This window comes from Cydia pomonella, chromosome 14 (assembly GCF_033807575.1).
Source record: "Cydia pomonella isolate Wapato2018A chromosome 14, ilCydPomo1, whole genome shotgun sequence".
Taxonomy (NCBI): Eukaryota; Metazoa; Arthropoda; class Insecta; order Lepidoptera; family Tortricidae; genus Cydia; species Cydia pomonella.
In genome coordinates this window covers 14,205,310-14,222,966 of record NC_084716.1, presented here as the reverse complement: position 1 = coordinate 14,222,966, position 17,657 = coordinate 14,205,310, and the positions used below count along the sequence as shown (strand labels likewise).

Sequence of the window (17,657 nt, the reverse complement as noted above, 5' to 3'; positions counted from 1 at the left end):
TGTAAAATCGTATCGCTTTTTAAATCAATTATACAGTTGGCAAAATTTTTATAAGCAATATTCAGGATTTTCTCTAACGACTTCATCGATTAGAATCCTGATGTCTTGAGTTTCGCTCGTAAGAAAAAAATCACAAACATAGGTTAAAACGCACTTTAAAAAATTGTAAATCATATTTTTTATGATGCAAAGTATTTCCCGAATCAAATATGTTACAACTATATAATGTAAAGCGTAATATGATGATAGGGCACGTATAAATAACTAACTCGTTTTCTGTAGCGTAGTGTTTTACATTTTATTTCTTTTAGTCAACAATTGAGGGATCAAATTATACTATGGTCGAGTTCACAAAACAATACAAAACGTCGTGAATACAGAGGAAAGCTAAAAGGCTTATTATTATTTGCAGTTAGACGCGCCCCGGCTTTTATGCGTTATTTTATGGTGATGATGAACCACAGAATCGCACCGCTAAACCCTGTTTATTTCACGTATACTCAAATTCAGACCAAGACGGCAGAGTCACACCAGACATTAGCTTGGTCCGACTCTACCTTCGTGCCTTCGGGCTTCTTCTTCCTCTTCGTGCTTCGTATTTATTATTAGTGAAGTCTTCCAGACGCTCGCTAGATTTATACAAATCTCCGCGGTAATTTCCTGCCGCCGGCGCCATCCACGCGCTGATAATGCGGTCTCCACATTAGATGCGAATCCGCAATCCGCTTCGGTGTCTGAGTGGGACATCTTTCCTCCTAAGTCCCAGAGTCATTTTTGCAGTTTTTTATTTGAAACCTTCTTTTATTCCATTATAGTTCTAAGTTTACTGGACTTAGGAGGATTTATGACTGGGCTGGGACTTAGGATTTATGAGCACGATACTCGCTCACAAACCGGAGCGGCGTGCACTAGAAAATTAACGAGACTTGATATATTGGCGTGTTTTTATACAAAATTGCAGTTTATGTTATGTTTGCTATTATTGAAGCCACCCTAAACGTATTTATGCATTTCCTGTCGCCTGCGGAGTCCACGCGCCGATAAACCCACTAGCGAACTGCTGTGACTTAACTCTAAGCGCAGCCTATGCGCGTTAGGTGAAAACGCTGTTTCGTGTAAATTCTATACTAAGCCAAATTGTAAAACGAAACATTTAAGTACGATGATAGACAGTGTTTATTGCGGTGTTATGCTGAATGTAGCGCACAACATAAAATGATACTAAAGCTTGAAAACCGAAACTAGGAGAAAATGGCAAAACATAGAACCTAATGAACCAATGGAAATTGATTTATTACGTTCCAATAGATATTATCTAACACTCACCAACCTCGCTTATGGTAATGAGTGTCATTTCCTTCTGTTGGATAATATTTAAAGCAGTCAACGCAACGGACCCGAGACCAACATATGAAGAACCTCCGTCTATTACTTATTCTGTACATCCATTTTTAAACACAAGCCTGTCCATGCAAAACGTGTTTTATTCTTAACTCTTAAGACTGAACGGGCTGTCTTACGCACCAGACGCGTCCGGATGTTGTCAAACAGCGCGACTAAACGACTTACCAGAACACCACAACGTAAAGCGAGAATAAAAATACGCTGTTTCAGTGTTGCACAAATTTAGACCGTTGATGATAACTAATGATTGGATAGTGTTTGTTTAATACATATTATACATCAAGACTATTTGTAGGTACGCCTCCGTTTTATAAAAAGTGTTCAAAATTGCCAATAACCATGCAAAACGTGCGTGATTGTAAAGAGTGAACGGGCTGTCCTACGTGCCAGACGTCACCGGATGTTGTCAAACAGGGCGACGGAACGATTTACCAGAACACTACAATGTAAAGTGTAAAGCGAGAAGAAAAACATACATGCTGTTTCAGTGTTGCACAAATTTAGACCGTTGATGATAACTAAATGATTCAATAATGTCTGACATCAAAACTGTGGCCCTAGTGAAAAAGGGTACAAGTCTCTGGCAGCGCAGGTGTAAAGGGGTGTAAGTTCCACGTAACACTTATGCCCTTATACACCTAAACTGCCAGAGACTTGTTACCCTTTTTCACTAGGGCCACAGAAAAGTATTTGTAGATACACCTCCGTTTTATAAAAAGGGTGCAAAATTGCCACTGACCATGTAAAACGAGCGTGACTCTAAAGACTGAATGGGCTGTCTTACGTGCCAGACGTCACCGGATGTTTTCAAACAGCGCGATTAAACGATTTACCAGAACACTACAATGTAAGGTGTAAAGCGAGAACAAAAACATGCTGTTTCAGTGTTGCACAAATTTAGACCGTTGATGATGACTAAATGATTTGATAATATCTGACATCTAAAGTACTCGTATTTGTAGATACGCCCCCGTTTTATAAAAAGTGTGCAAAATTGCCACTGACCATGCAAAACGAGCGTGATTCTAAAGACTGAACGGGGAAAGACGTCACCGGATGTTGTCAAACAGCGCGACTAAACGATTTACCAGAACACCACAATGTAAAGCGAGAGTAAAACGTGCTGTTGCAGTGTTGCACGAGTTCGCAACGTTGAAAGTTGAAACTAATTTGTCAAAAGATGTGTCAGGGACATGTATCTAAACAACTGGAAATGGGGTAAACAAAACTGTAACCAAGAGGGCAGCAGTGGTACTGTACTTTAAAGGGCTAATCATTGGGTATTTTACCCAATCATCAAAATGTAGAAGTACTTGAAAGAGTTAGTGATGTGACTCAAGAAATTAGGCAGTTGAAACACGCGTATATTGTAAAACTGTACTGTACTGTATAAGTTTGGATTTGTGTAGTGAAACTGCCAAAATACTTTTTCCATAAAGTAAACTTTCTTCGTATTTCATTAATAACGAGGCCTACATTAATACAATGGCTTGTTCTAGATCTAGAACTAGTCTGCATTTCCTTGGGTTAGAGCCAAACATTTTGTGCTACAGAAAAGTTCATGGAACTCATAAAAATATAAAAATCACATAAAGAAGAGATAATAATTTCTATTCAGATTGGCGAGTTATCGATCCGTTGCAGTCTTATCGATCCGGATTACACTTTCTCAATCAATCAAATTACAAGGTTATAGGATATATACATTTTAAATACCTATTTAGTATGCAGATTGCTCGTATTATAGATAATTCGATAGCTACACTTATGATTTAAAGCCGTATTGTATACGAATATGTTTAGTAATTATCAGTCTATGATTTACAGAAAGACAGGTATGTATTTCAATTAAAAATCGGGTCAAAAATATTTTCTTTGTCTTGTTTTTTGTCGCCAAAAATTGTGACGGAGTGGAGTTTTTTGTATGAGATGAATTTTTTATTTTATTTTTTTTCATGTAAAATTTAATCTACAGCTAGAAAGACATATGATATCACTCGTTTGTTTTTATTTGATAGAAGACATAGATACAAGCGCGGAAGAGTGGTCAGAAATAAGAGAACCAAAAGAATTTCGACACAACCAAATAAGTTTTAAAGTAGGGTGGGTGGGTTTCATTCATATTGTATCGTTTTTTGAACACCTACGATCCATAAAATGAAAAGGCTTGCTTGTATCGCTCCACGCTTTATTTAATGGGAAACGGTTCATAAAATATCATAAAGGTATTTAAGAGAATAACTTCATAAGTTTCATAACAATTAATTATTGTATCTTTTTGACCACTTATGATCCATTGAAATAAAAAACCTGGCTTATATCGCTCCGATACATTTAATTCCTATCTCTCGTACAAGGCATATATTTAAGAAAATAGGACCATAAAATATAAAAAAAAACCGGCAAAAAAGTAGGCATTTGTACTATCTACAATATCTACACCGTGTTTTTAAGTCCGTTAGTTAAGTTAATTTCAAAGGTGCTTATTCCTGAGCTTAAGTAACTTTCCCAAAGAAATCAATATTCTAATTAACTCCAGTTTGGAGAGAATCAATGATTTATTTTTATCGGATAAGCGTATACACTTGCTTTAGGGCTTGTTTACAATATTGATTAGTGTTTACTTGTTTAGTATGAGTTTGCCACTAAACGCAAGTGGATACTATCTCGGACGGTCGATATTCAAAATGTCATTGATATGTCATAGTTTTAATTTTTTTGGTAGATTTAAATATAATGTCCGTGTTACAACAACGCTATTGATAACTTTTTACGGAAAAAAAATAAAATGAATCATGCCATTCAGTTTCCTTAAATTTGCCCATACCCCGAAGTTAACGAAATAAATAAAAAAACACCGTGTATAATTAAATCTTTTTTTTAAGGGCTGGCTTGTATCGCTTCGCGCATTTCATAACGTCTGCTGGGCACGCCATATACCTATTTAAGAGAAAAGGATCATAAAACATTGTAAAGGCAAAATAAGTGTCTGTGAACAAAGCTTTTTATTTCTAGGGTTCGTAAAAATCGTAAAGGTCGGACTACTAAAAAGGAATAAGGAAATTCTTTTTAACAATATACTCTTATATCTTCTCGTAAAAGTTGATAATTACATATATTCATTATTTACTTATTATATCAGACTCTTGAAAACTAGCAACATCGCTTCGAACTAGCAGGTTCGACGGCCTCGCTTCTAAGACCAATTGTTCCAGATATCATGTATCTCCAACAGGCTCATACACTACGTTTCCGTCTATTCCTAAAAAGCACCTTATTACCCAAACACTAAGTCTATTTTACTACACTAAAACGCTGCGTGATACGACTTCTGTTAAGTTCTCCCTCGATATGGCCAACGATGATGTTTTAACCATATGTTATGGAGCGCATCTAAATGGATTGGCGTCGAGTTTTGACGGACGATATGGAATTATTTACGTATTGTTTATGGGCTCTTTGAAGTGCTTTATTTACGAGGATTGTTGGAACTGGTGAATTTAGGCCAAAGGTTTCAACAAAGACAATACCAACTCCACATTTTCTCTAAGTACTTTACTAAATTATATTGTACTCATGTCTTATCACGCTTGGCTTGACTATAAAAACTCGCTATGTTGAGTCATAATTATGAAAATTAGATGCTCTATCAAATCACAAAAAAACACGTAGTCCGAAATTTATATTTCCTTTTAGTATCGACATACAATATTGCTATAGATATAGGTACTTACCTAATTACCTACAAATTCAAAAGAAATAATACCATAAATGCGTTACGTTAATGTGTATTATAAATATGTATATCTTACTCAAGTTTCTTATAGATTAGTTTAATAAAGTGAATCAATCCACATTAACTCGGTTATTCAAAATCAGAGTTATCATTCCTATCACGTGGATTTGTTTACCATTACCTCACTATGTAAACAATTAAAGACTAAAGACAAACGCCATTTCGATTGCAAACATTACATTAATTACAAAATAAATGTAAGTAACCACAAATCATTGAAGCGGTATGCTATAACGTTAGGAGTACATTTTTTGCATCGTCCAATTAAATCGTAGTCCAATTTAACATTACGACTTGAAGTCGTAAGTACCACCTATGGTCAGAGGGCCTACCGCGAACACCGAAGTTCGCAAATTGCGGGTATCTTTCTCTGTCACTCTAGTTACGCCTTAATCGGAGTAAAAAAGAAAGATGCCCGCAATTTGCGAACTTCGGCGTTCGCGGTAGGCCCCCAGTTAAGAAGAAGTATTGCTGTTAGTACGCGTTTTTGCTCGTCTATTAATTGAAGCTCAGGGGCCGGCTTGATGGGTGTGCTATCTACACTCAATAACAATTTAAACAGGTCAGTTTGTACATAAATTCTATATGATGTGACCCGTTTTAATTACTCGTGGGTATAGACAGAACATTCGTAGTCGATGATGAGATCGGCCAGTATAGCTTAGTTGTAAGAGCTATTCGTAATAGGAGTCGTATTTATATTGGTCAGTCTGTGACCTTTAAAAATATTTTGTGGTTTGAGTCTAGCACGGTAGTGATTGGAAGCCAACTGAAACACGAATCAAAGTAAACTTTGACTATACTGCTTAACGATTATAGCTAATACCTTCAAGTTATAGTGGTTACGCGTATAAACATTAAAGCCCATGGAACACGCATGGAACACATTAGTTGCCTCGCCGTTCATCGTCATCGCTTACCATGCACCTTACACATAGCTAATTATTATTATTTTAATCTAATTTTCTCCCATGTATTCCCGTAACTTGTCTCGTACTTTAACATTTTAATAACTCAAGTTCACGTACCAAAACGAAAAGCCAGTAACTTTGAAACGTTGTTACTACTTTTCGTCTGATCGTCAGTAGCACTTAAGGAAATGCGGAAGATTGGACGGTACTTAAATAGAGTTTTATTCTTATGGCGGATGTGGCTTACGATTTACGATAAATGTAGTAGGATGTTTCATTTCCTTAGTGCTGCGTTTTGTTTTATAAGAAAGTGTTCCGTTTTACAGGCAGTCATACAAAGGTCCTTGGCAGCTATAGAATGAAAGACTGTCATGATTGGTAGAGGTAGTCTTCTTGACTTTACTACATTTGTATTTCGGCCTTGTCAATTTATTGAAGACGATTAGTCAACATTCGAAAATATCAAGAACGATCTTTATGTGTATCACTTGTGTCATGCATTCTTCGAAGCAATAAAGAGCAATAGACCGGTGTACTGCCTGCTAATTTTATTTCTCTACACACTTATCGCAGAACGTTAAGAGGCCCACAGTTTACCAGTTCGCCGGACGATATTGGCCTGTCAGTTATTCGCAAAATCTGACATCGCGAATAGCTGACTGACAGGCCTATACAGGCCTGTACCGAACTGGTAATCGTGGGCCGCTTTAGTCGTCAAACTAACGTTTACCAGAGTAATATTTCGCATGTTTTCATCTGAGCGCGCTATCATTTAGACCTGTGCTAAATAATCATTTGGGAAAGATACAAATGCGAATCGTCGTTAGCCAATGAAAATATGGGAAACAATGTTTGGATCCTGGAAACGAAAAATGTAATAATATATGTGGTGAATTATTAGTAAATTATGTTTTTGTAGTTTTATAAGTAGTAAATGTAAACTTGACTGACTGATTGACTCGGTTGACCACAATTGAGCGTTCACAACCATTGTAACATTTGTAATGTAACAATTAAACACGTCCTGATATGACGCAATACTTTAGGAAATGCCGAAATTGGTTTTAAATTAGTGTTAGATTCTTAAATCGAACCTCAATTTAAATAGCTCAATTTTTTTTTTTTTAAAGACTAAATATTGTAATAACCGTTATTTATATTATTTTATAATTTTTGATGAAACGTTAGGTATATTAACGGTAATTATCACTATCGTCGAGCTCATATCAGTGAAGTTTTTTTCTCCTCAAGCCTCAAGCCCAGGCCGTAAGATCACTTAATAATCTGCTCTACTATCTATTACATTACATCAACACTCTTAAATGATCAGTGACCTTATGTTATTACTTTAAGGTTTATGATGTGTCAGTTAACGAAGTGGACGATTGTACTTCCACATCAAGAAACAACACACCGTACTCGTCCTCAGGCACATCTATTAATACTTAAATGTGTCAGTGCTTTAGGCTTTTTATTGTTCGTCCTACTGATCTTGTCACGCAATGTTTATTAGAACTGCTGAGCCAAACTGACTCTATTATCTTCATAATAAGAATCAATCTGGAATGTCTGTCATTGTAATTAACTATTTGGGTCGAAATATAGACTGATTTACTTCTAATTTCGTGTTTTAGCTGGTATATAAGTGTCCATATTATAGTAAAGACTGACAAAATAAGCAGTCCGTATTGCAGATGAAGCAAAGCTCTGACGGAAAGCCACATTTGCACTTCGCGAGTAATATTGCATTTGTTTTGAAAAGCATTGACAGCTTGTCTAAAAGAAGATGATAAGAAAAAGTACAACAATTGTTTTACTCATATAGAAGTGGCGATTGATCAAAATATGGTACAGGGATATTAATTTCTTTTTAGGAAACTACTACTTACAACCGTCCCTGGAGCCTCTCGAGGCATACACCGTATCCCTTCTGTTTTCGCTTCGACCATTTTTGTCATGGCACATTAAAAGAAGGAAATATAATACAAATATCTTTATTCTGGATTTGAGGACATAATAGAAATTTTGTTGCTAGTTGAGTTACTGGAATAGCCTTTTTATTCGCTGTTCGATTACAGCCAGCGGTTTGATCGCTTTCAGCTTTATGGGCACGCGTGAGTAACGCTCTGTTTGGATATCGCTTGTTAAAATAGATTTATTGGGCGCCACGGGCGTTGTTCCTTACGGAACGGGCGGCATACTTTATACATTCGACTAACCATTTCTAAACCTTATTACGTTGTAATACGGTTCAAGAATTGACACTTAACTGGGTCTTCGAAGGTAGGTACTGTTTGGCGCGTACACCCTTTGAGTAAAAGCTGTTTAGTGTTAATGGTTTTCTGGCACTGTGTGGTTTTCCGTCAGGGGTGGGCAGAGCATTAAGCTCCTTTCATCCTTGTGTGAATTGTCTGTGTGGATCTGGCTAAGGTAGTTAATTTTTAGGCTGAGAATTTTAATTACACAACCTAAAACCTGTAAAGAACTGACTATTATAAATACTCGTAGCGATAACTCAGATCGTCGCGTGACATGACTTTATGCTTTGCTCGGTAAAGAGGTTCGGACGAGGGCGGATATCAGCCGTAATAATGAAAGCTCGTTTCGCGATATTGTCGCTTATGTGACATCTCGATCACTCGAATAACAGAATTCCCCACACGTCCGCGTCATCTCGAAGATTTATTTATGGTACCTATTTCAGATAACTATCATTTTGTTATTAGGCACATCGTTGGTGACATCATCTCCGTGTAATCGTCGATTTCACGTGTCAAAACGGCCCTGAATCTCTGACTTGTATTGTATTACAAAGAAGCAAATGGCGTACAAAGCCTATATGACAAAATTGTAATCATAGTTTCGTAACACTAATTGTTTTTTTTTGATAAGTAAGATTTTTTGACACTGATTCGCTATCTGAAGGTTGTCTGGAAGAGATCGATTGTTAGCGTTTGTAATATGAACTTTTCTTTAGTAGTGCACAATAAATCATTTTATAACTATTATTATTTACCTGCAGTGAAGTGCTCACCGTTATTAGGCCAAGTTTGTATTGATGCAGCCTGTCGATAAGGTTTCAGGTGTTTCGTATCGCGGAACGAATGGTGCATATTTCCATAACAACGTAATAATCATAAACGTTCGCAAGGAAAATGATATACGCATGCTTCATTGGGTTTCCTTAATATATTGGAGTGTGACTGAAATAGTAACAAAACAGTAATTGTTAGTTTTATATGTATATTATAAATTATAATGTATTTTAGGTTTTAAATATTAAAGAATGAAGTCAAAATTGCAACAAATCCTTTAAATACTATTAACGCATAACCGGTTGTTTCTTTATCAATGAGCAGTTCTCCTAAAGAAGCATTTTAATTTAGAACAACGAAAAATCTAAACGAAGCACTGCACTGTAGAGTTGTAAACGTGAACCAATTTCACAAATCAATTTATAAACAATCTTTTTCATCCTCTCAACTCCTCGACGTTAACACATACGTTACTCGTAATACATCTCCGACAACCTCGATAAACACAATTACGAATACCGACCCGGAATTACGAATGAGCAAATACTCTAGTAAACAACCTTGGCTCGATTTTCTGACTTGCACCTCATGGCTTTACGTACTTTCAAAATTCAAAATTTCCAAATTCAAAAAAAAAAATCTGCAATTAGGCCTCAAGGGCTCTTTTACAAGTCAGTACAACATTATAGTAACATCATATAGTGACATGAAAAATACATAACAACATTTATAAATACAACAGCCAATACCTGGGTAAACCAAGCCAGCATCGGAAGCCAAGCTATGTCCAAAACAGTCATTGCAAATAATCGGAGTAGTACAGTTAGCATCAATAGTTGCGAATGAAACAACGCGCCAAAAGTATCTGACATCCTGGAATTCCAAATATCTCTACAGTTCGGGGTCAAATTACCTGTCAGTGATTGTGCTCAACCGTATTTAACGCATGTATCATCTGCCCTTTAGTTATGATAACGCCTTGTATTTAGTCTGTCGCGGAGTATAGGGTGTCTTCAGGGGGTGTGTTCAAGTTTCGTGATATAAAAAAAAACTCGGGTCGGTTTATTTGTACGTGTAGTACGAAGTCACTCTATTTTACTTGTATGCTACGTTTTAGGGATTTTGAGTTCTGGCAGAATATGGAACCGAGAAAATGTCGGCGGGCAGTTTGTTTACATGCTCGTATGTAGGTAGGTGTCTGCATTAACGCACAAAGCAATGTTATGGTGCTTTGATCACACCGCCGGTGGGCTGTCATGCATTGCATAGTCGTACGTATTTACTGTAAGTTAAATCGAGCGTTTTGTTTACGTTTTGGACGTTATTTATATATATACAAAAGTACCATACACAAACCATAAGATAAGTTTTAACTTGGTTTACGTACGTAGAGGCTATGTCCGAACCGTAGAGGTATGCGTACTACATAATTTGTAAGAAAAAAAAAACCGACTTCAATGAGGGAGACCGGTGAAAGAAAGATTATTGTTGATTTTGGATTTCATAGAATGAAATAAAAAAGACACCTTCCTACGCCTAATTATGTAGAAAAGGAGGTAAAATGTTTTTTGTCACTGCACCCACCTTGACACATTTTAGATTTGCCCTATTGTTGACTGGTAAGATACCCGCAATAGGGTATTCGACTGAATACGAAATAAATTATTTAATCACACCATGCATGAAATACAGCACCAGATAAATAAAGAACAAATTGTCAAACGTGAACTATGCGTCGTTGAAAAGTACCGTTCTGCTCATCATGAGCAGTTCCACTACAAACGTAAATGCTTGATTTGTTGATGAAAATACTAAAGCTACATACATATGCCTTTAACATTTGAGGAGTTCCCTCGATCCCTCATGGACCCCATCTTCAGAACTAAGTTTTGACAAAAACGGGACTAATCTATATATATATATATATATATATATATATATATATATATATATATATAGATTAGTCCCGTTATATATATATATATATATATATATAATAATAATTAAAAAATAATAATTCAGCCTATATACGTCCCACTGCTGGGCACAGGCCTCCTCTCATGCGCGAGAGGGCTCGGGCTATCTTGAGGAAACCTGCATGCATCTGCGAAGAAATTTAAAGGTGTATGTGAAGTCCCCAATCCGCATTGGGCTAGCGTGGGTATATATATAAAATCAATAAAAAATATATTTTCAAAATCGGTTCAGAAATGACGGAGTTATGAAGTAACAAACATTAAAAACAAAAAACATACAACCGAATTAAGAATCTCCTCCTTTTGAAATCTTGAAGTCGGTTAAAAAGAAGATCTACCAGAAATCTCCAAAAATCAGTCTGTTCTAATGTACAAGGCATTTTAGAAATTCCTTGCTTCCTTGTTCTTAGTGTTCATGAAAAAAAATTCGGTCGTCATTTTTAAAAGCGCCTCCAGAAACTTTTTCGACGAAAATGTACACAAAAGAGAATTTTTCAAAGGGACTTTTGAGATCCTTGCGCGTTAGCAATCTGTGGAATGAAATAACTTCTTCGTGCTCTCGTCTACTTTTAGAGCGATTGTTAGTACAGGCCTTCATGTTGGAATATTTTGTTCAATCTAGGTTTCATAAATGTTTCTAGCCAGCACATTTAGTTACCCGTGGGCCATAGGTACGAGTACCTACAGAATTAAATGTAACATGCGCGCACTCATTCGTCTGTCATGAATATCATTTTAGATTACTTGTATTAGCAGAGAAATTTATTTTAGCATTCCACGAAAAATTAATCTGTTATTCATTGACATCCATCTATCTATACTATCAATATAGAATAGAAATGTATTCTCTTATACCTTCTAATTCTTGCTAAACTGTTTGCTGGCTAGGGCTGAGTAAGCTTTAACCCTTTATAGGCTGACACCTCATTTGTTTGTATTTTTTCTTAAGATTTTTTAAGACTAAGGTGGTAATGAGGCTTGAATTGAAGATTTCTTATAATCTGGACCGTTAAAGGGTTAGAAAAACCCAATGTTTGGCAGTGGTAAAAAACTTTATCCTTACGAACGGATATTTAAAACACAAACACTTCTGTAGTTGATTATACTTGCAATATATGCATTAGTAGGTGTGAGGCAACTGGATACCAGATTGCCTTCTGACATAAATGTGTTTGTAATACAATATATGTAAAACGATGTTAAAAGGCACGGCGCTGCGAACTGATTTACAGGTTTTACCTAACTACACGTGTAGTAGTTGTGGTACAGTAATATTTGAAGACAAACCGTAATAGGTGTTATTTTATTACGGTCCAAGCAATAAATTATTCATCATCATCTTCCTCGCGTTGGCCCGGCATTTTTGCCACGGCTCATACGAGCCTGGGGTCCGCTTGGCAAGTAATCCCAAGTATTGGCGTACGCACTAGTTTTTACGAAAGCGGCTGCTATCTGACCTAACCCAGACGGTAAACTAGGCCTTATTAGGATTAGTCCGATTTCCACACAATGTTTTCCTTCACCGAAAAGCGAGTGGTACATATCAAATGATATTTCTTACAGGAACACTCATTGGTACGAGCCGGGGTTTACCCTACCGAAGCCACCAGCACTTCCCCAGTAATAAATTATTGTCTAATTATATTTACAGATGTTTGTAAGACAATACTTCAATTGTATCAAATCACCATATTTAAGGCGAAACCACATTAGACATAATTAATGATGAAACAAAAATAAATACTGTCTAATAGTCTACAGCAACACAGTTTCTAAAAATATCAGAGGAAATAAAAATAAATACCTCAGGAAGTCAAAGCTACAGAAACCTGGTATTTGGTTTGAAAACACCGCAAAGCAACTTAATCCTAGAATGGAACGCGGTCAAAAAGCCAAAACAAATACCAATAGCATCTTCCAAATATCTAGTTCTTCCACGCCAAAGAAAAACGCCAAAACTACATAATAAATACTTGGTCAGTTCCGTCATTTGTCATTAAAGCGTTAGTTTCGCAAGTATAACGCATGAGTCACGGTCATTAGCAGTTCGACAATGGAAGGATTTGCATATAGCTTCGTTGTTATTCCTAACCACCAAGCACAAACGAGTCAAGCTCATTTAGTACGGGATGTTATCAAGTGGTATCAGCGTCATGTTGTCTAAAAGATCCACTACTTTTTTGTCTGTTGTAAGAGGTTTCCTATTAGGTTCATAATTATTAGCTTAATGATAGGCTATTCTTATTTGTATCTCCTTGGCTATTCTTATTATTATTCTTCGACTTCAATTTCAGATCCATTTAATTCGGCCATCCCTAAGACTACCTATATAAATTAGTACCTAATTATGTCCGTCTGCCTGTTACCTCTTGACGTTTAAACCGCTTAATTTGGTATAGAGATGGTTTTAGGATCGGCGGATAGTTATAGGAAAGCTTTTATCAATCATCATCAAACTCTTCCACGAAGTCGCGGGCAGAAGATAGCTATTTTATAACATATTTTTTTTCGAGACCTTAATTATTCTGGGCGCTAATGAACGTAAGTTTTTCAGAACCTAGGGTCTATTTTAATGGCTTCTATTTTTATTTTCAATTGTTTTTATTTTTTTCTCTCATTGTACGCATGTGTGGGTGCGTCAGTGCTAGCATTACTTTTTTTTTTGTATACTTTATAATCACTCGTGAGTTCCTGTAATTGGCTTTCTGTATTGATCTTGTGTTTCTATTGTAAGTTTAAAGCTATTGGTTCTCCTGAACATAAATAAATAAATAAAGTTACACGTTACAAGTGGCCTCTCGGAATTGGTTTTTGGTAGACACTCGCGGTCCACTTACACTAGGTTTGAACTCACAGTAGAAACAGATTGCAAAGTGAATTAGGTAAAAGAAAAGTATTTAGGAGAAGAAGGTTTTATGTTTATGAACGTCATTTGCTCTTATTCCTTTTGAATACACTAAATGATTGACGTGCGGCAACGTATGTAATTAGCCTAGTTGGTATTGCGTAACTGTTTTGTTTAAAAAAAATCCGACCAAGTGCGAGTCGGCCACCTAGGTTTTTCATATAAGCAAGTCATACTACTGATGTTCGTAAACCAAAACCGGTACCGATAACTTAGATAACACTTATATTAGGGTCACTTGCACCATAAGGCGGGTCCACACAGAGCGAGCATACGCGCGAGGCAATTTCCTCAAGCACAAACCAGCCAGTGTAGACGTGCCTCGGCCGAGGCATGTCTGCCCGCCTAATCACTAACCCGGGGTTAACCGATAAAACATGAAGTTACCATGGTTACCAGTACAACCCCAAGTGAGTGGAATGGGATGGTGCAAGTAGCCCTTAAAGAGGTAAATGTGTTGGTGCTTATGCACTTAATTTTGCCATTGTTCCCTTTATTGACAAATAATATATAGTCCGTGCATCAATTCTGCGCATTTGGGGGTCGCGTCGCATAAGTCGCATCACAGTCACACCCCACACTCGCCTGAAAGCAGTGTTGGCAACGATACAAATGTAAGTTTATCGAGTCTTGTCGATGAAATATACTAGTGTAAATTCCAGTTTATTTTGCCCGTCTTTGATATAACTTCATGTCAAATTTCATGTTCTAGACTTGTTCAACAGGTACTATCCTGTACGTTATTTTAAATTCTTAACTTGTATGTTATTTGACTTTGATAATTCAATTTGTTAGCTGAAAATTTAATTACATATTTTCGAGATCCAGCGAAGGGTTTAATATTATTTGTATATACCGGGATTTCAAGCCCTATTTAACCGCGCTTTCCCTCAAACTATCCCAGAGACAACTGTAATAAGAACGGCTTAATTACAACAGAAACTTTATCGGCGACGCTGCCTCGGAGATGAATGGCAGTCAACGCGGTCTGCTGCTAGCTTCCGTAATGCCTCTGTAAGTCTGTACAGAGCAGCTAGGAGTTTTATTACACGAGAAAATGCTTCAGACTTGGAGCAAACAAAGTGAGTAGAAACTTCGCAAGTCTCTGCTAGCTTCCGTAATGCCTCTGTAGGAGCAGTTAGGAGTTTTATTACACGAGCAGATGCTTCAGACTTGGAGCAGTCTGTACAAAGTGAGTACCCTCGGGTATGAATGGCAGTCAACGCGGCAGTGAATGCTAGCTTTTGTAATGTCTCTTTGTACGGAGCAGCTAGGAGTTCTATTACACGAGAAAATGCTTCAGACTTGAAGCAAAGTCTGCACAAAGGGAGTGGAAATTTCGTCGGTCGTTTTGGAGATGAATGGCAGTAACCGCGGTCTGCTGCTAGCTTCCGTAATGCCTCTGTACGGAGCAACTAGGAGTTGCTTCAGATTGTCTGTACGGTGTGAGCGGGAACTTCGCCAGCGACGGTCCCTCAGACATGAATGCCTGTAAACGCGGTCTGCTGCTAACATCTGTAATGCCTCTGTACGGAGCAACTAGGAGTTGCTTCAGACTGTCTGTACGGTGTGAGCGGGAACTTCGCCGGCGACACTCCCTCGGAGATGAATGCCAGTAAGCAAGGTCTGCTGCTTGCATCCGTAATGCCTCTGGTACGGAGCAGCTAGGAGTTTTATTACACGAGCAGATACTTTAGACTCGGAGCAAAGTCTGTACAAAGTGAATGAAAACTTGTGACAGCCGGCTAGATGTAAATCGACATATAGAGAGACATCAGCATACGATAGCTTAACACATTTGGTGATTATAAATGCATTAGTCAATAGAAACTCATTCGATTTATAAAATTACTCTGATTTTGGGAATATTTTGAATCCCTTTGCTTTTGGAGGATACTTAAAGGGAGTCAGTAGCAGAGAATGTGTGCAGGTTATTTTGAACACCTTGCTCGCTTACGAAGTTTTTCTACTGACATTACATTGCGTACATTTTGATTACGGAATTGGTGACTATGACTAATTCGTATAGAATTAAAACAAGCAGAACAGTATGCCATTTTGACACTCGAACAATTTCGATCAAGTGTGTAGGGAAGGTAGTCATACTCCATAAAACACGACAATGCATTAATGCAAACGGTTACTCCGGTAACTGTTTTTTCCTTACTTACATTCCGGTCCTACGCAAGTTCCCTCTTTGTTTTGTAATTAATGCATGGTCTGTACTAGATATACTGATGGATGTGTAACAACTGCTTATACAGACGATTACATATACATATGCTGCCGCAAGTGGGTATTGAAGAGAAAAACATATTTCACTTTGCATATACAAATGTTAAATAACGTAAGGAACTAGGGAATAGGTACTTACGTATAAAACGGGTTGACTTTTCTATCAAAGTTTTCGCTTTCACAGCGTTATGTTTCACGTATTTTGTATTTTGGTTATTACCTATATTAATTTTATTTTAAAGCCTAATGATTATGACAGCTTTTGAATGAATGAATGAATGTTTATTTGAGACAAACAAGCGTATATCGTTGGGTGTTACATTTTTGGTTTTGACCGATCCTTGTTTTGCCATGATTGGCGTACAAATATTGTTTTTTACTTACTAACTAAATTAACTATGTATAAGATATAAACCTAACCTTACATACTACGATAAACATTACAATGTCATGCAATTCATGCAAGTAATAATGAATTACAAATAAGGTTTTAATTAAAATAAATAAATAATACCATTGGCGGTATAATTTAATATTACAACAATATATTTTTTTTTTTATATAACGGCGGTGTCATCATTTCTTAGCGTTAGTACCGTAAATAGTAATGATGTCTTTGTATTTTACCTAGTGCCCGTTAAGTACAAGAGAAATGTCAACAATTTGTAGGCTTGCCATCACATATAGAATAAGCAAATACGTTTAGTTTAGAACTACGTAACCATTTTCCTTAATAAAAACCGCAAAAAAACCGCATATGTAGCTCTAACTGTGAAAAAACTGTAATGTAATGAAATGCCAGTACCTACTTCATTAAAACAATGTTAGTAACTATTTCCCTTTTTTTACTCTTTTATCCTCAATGACCGCAATATTGATCTAAAGCCAGCGACACATTAATTCACTAAGTAAGTAGTTCAATTGAAATCTAATTTAAAGTAACGCATCTTGGATAAACTCTGCAGCAAAACCCACTATTGTCAAAATGTCATTTCTCTTTGAACTCCACGCTTATCGTGTGCGGCGCGTCATATCGTGAATTCGTGAACCTTTCGGAATGTACGAAGGTTGATATTTTGAAGTACCGCGCGCGCCCGTTGACGTCTTTCAAAGGGATATGTATATATGCAATACGACCTATTAACCTGTATCGGAAAAATACGGGATAAACGGAAAATAGTTCACGGATTAATACCTATTTTGATAGTATCCAAAATAATGGACATATATTTAATATACAAATGCGTGCCAGTTTCATTTACTACTCCGTGTATTACATACACATTAATAGCTTACACACATATTAGTTACTATAGGGATCTAGGCATATCTGCATACGTTATGTCACTATGTGCCTATTAATGTGAATGTCTTGCATAACTGGGATTTACATTA

At 36.8% G+C, this 17,657-nt stretch overlaps 1 protein-coding gene across 1 annotated transcript in view; it reads left to right on the top strand.

The window, feature by feature from the left end:
• LOC133525017 (myotubularin-related protein 13) overlaps nucleotides 1-17,657 on the top strand; it is a 90,132-nt gene that overhangs the window by 28,017 nt on the left and 44,458 nt on the right. The window lies entirely within an intron of this gene.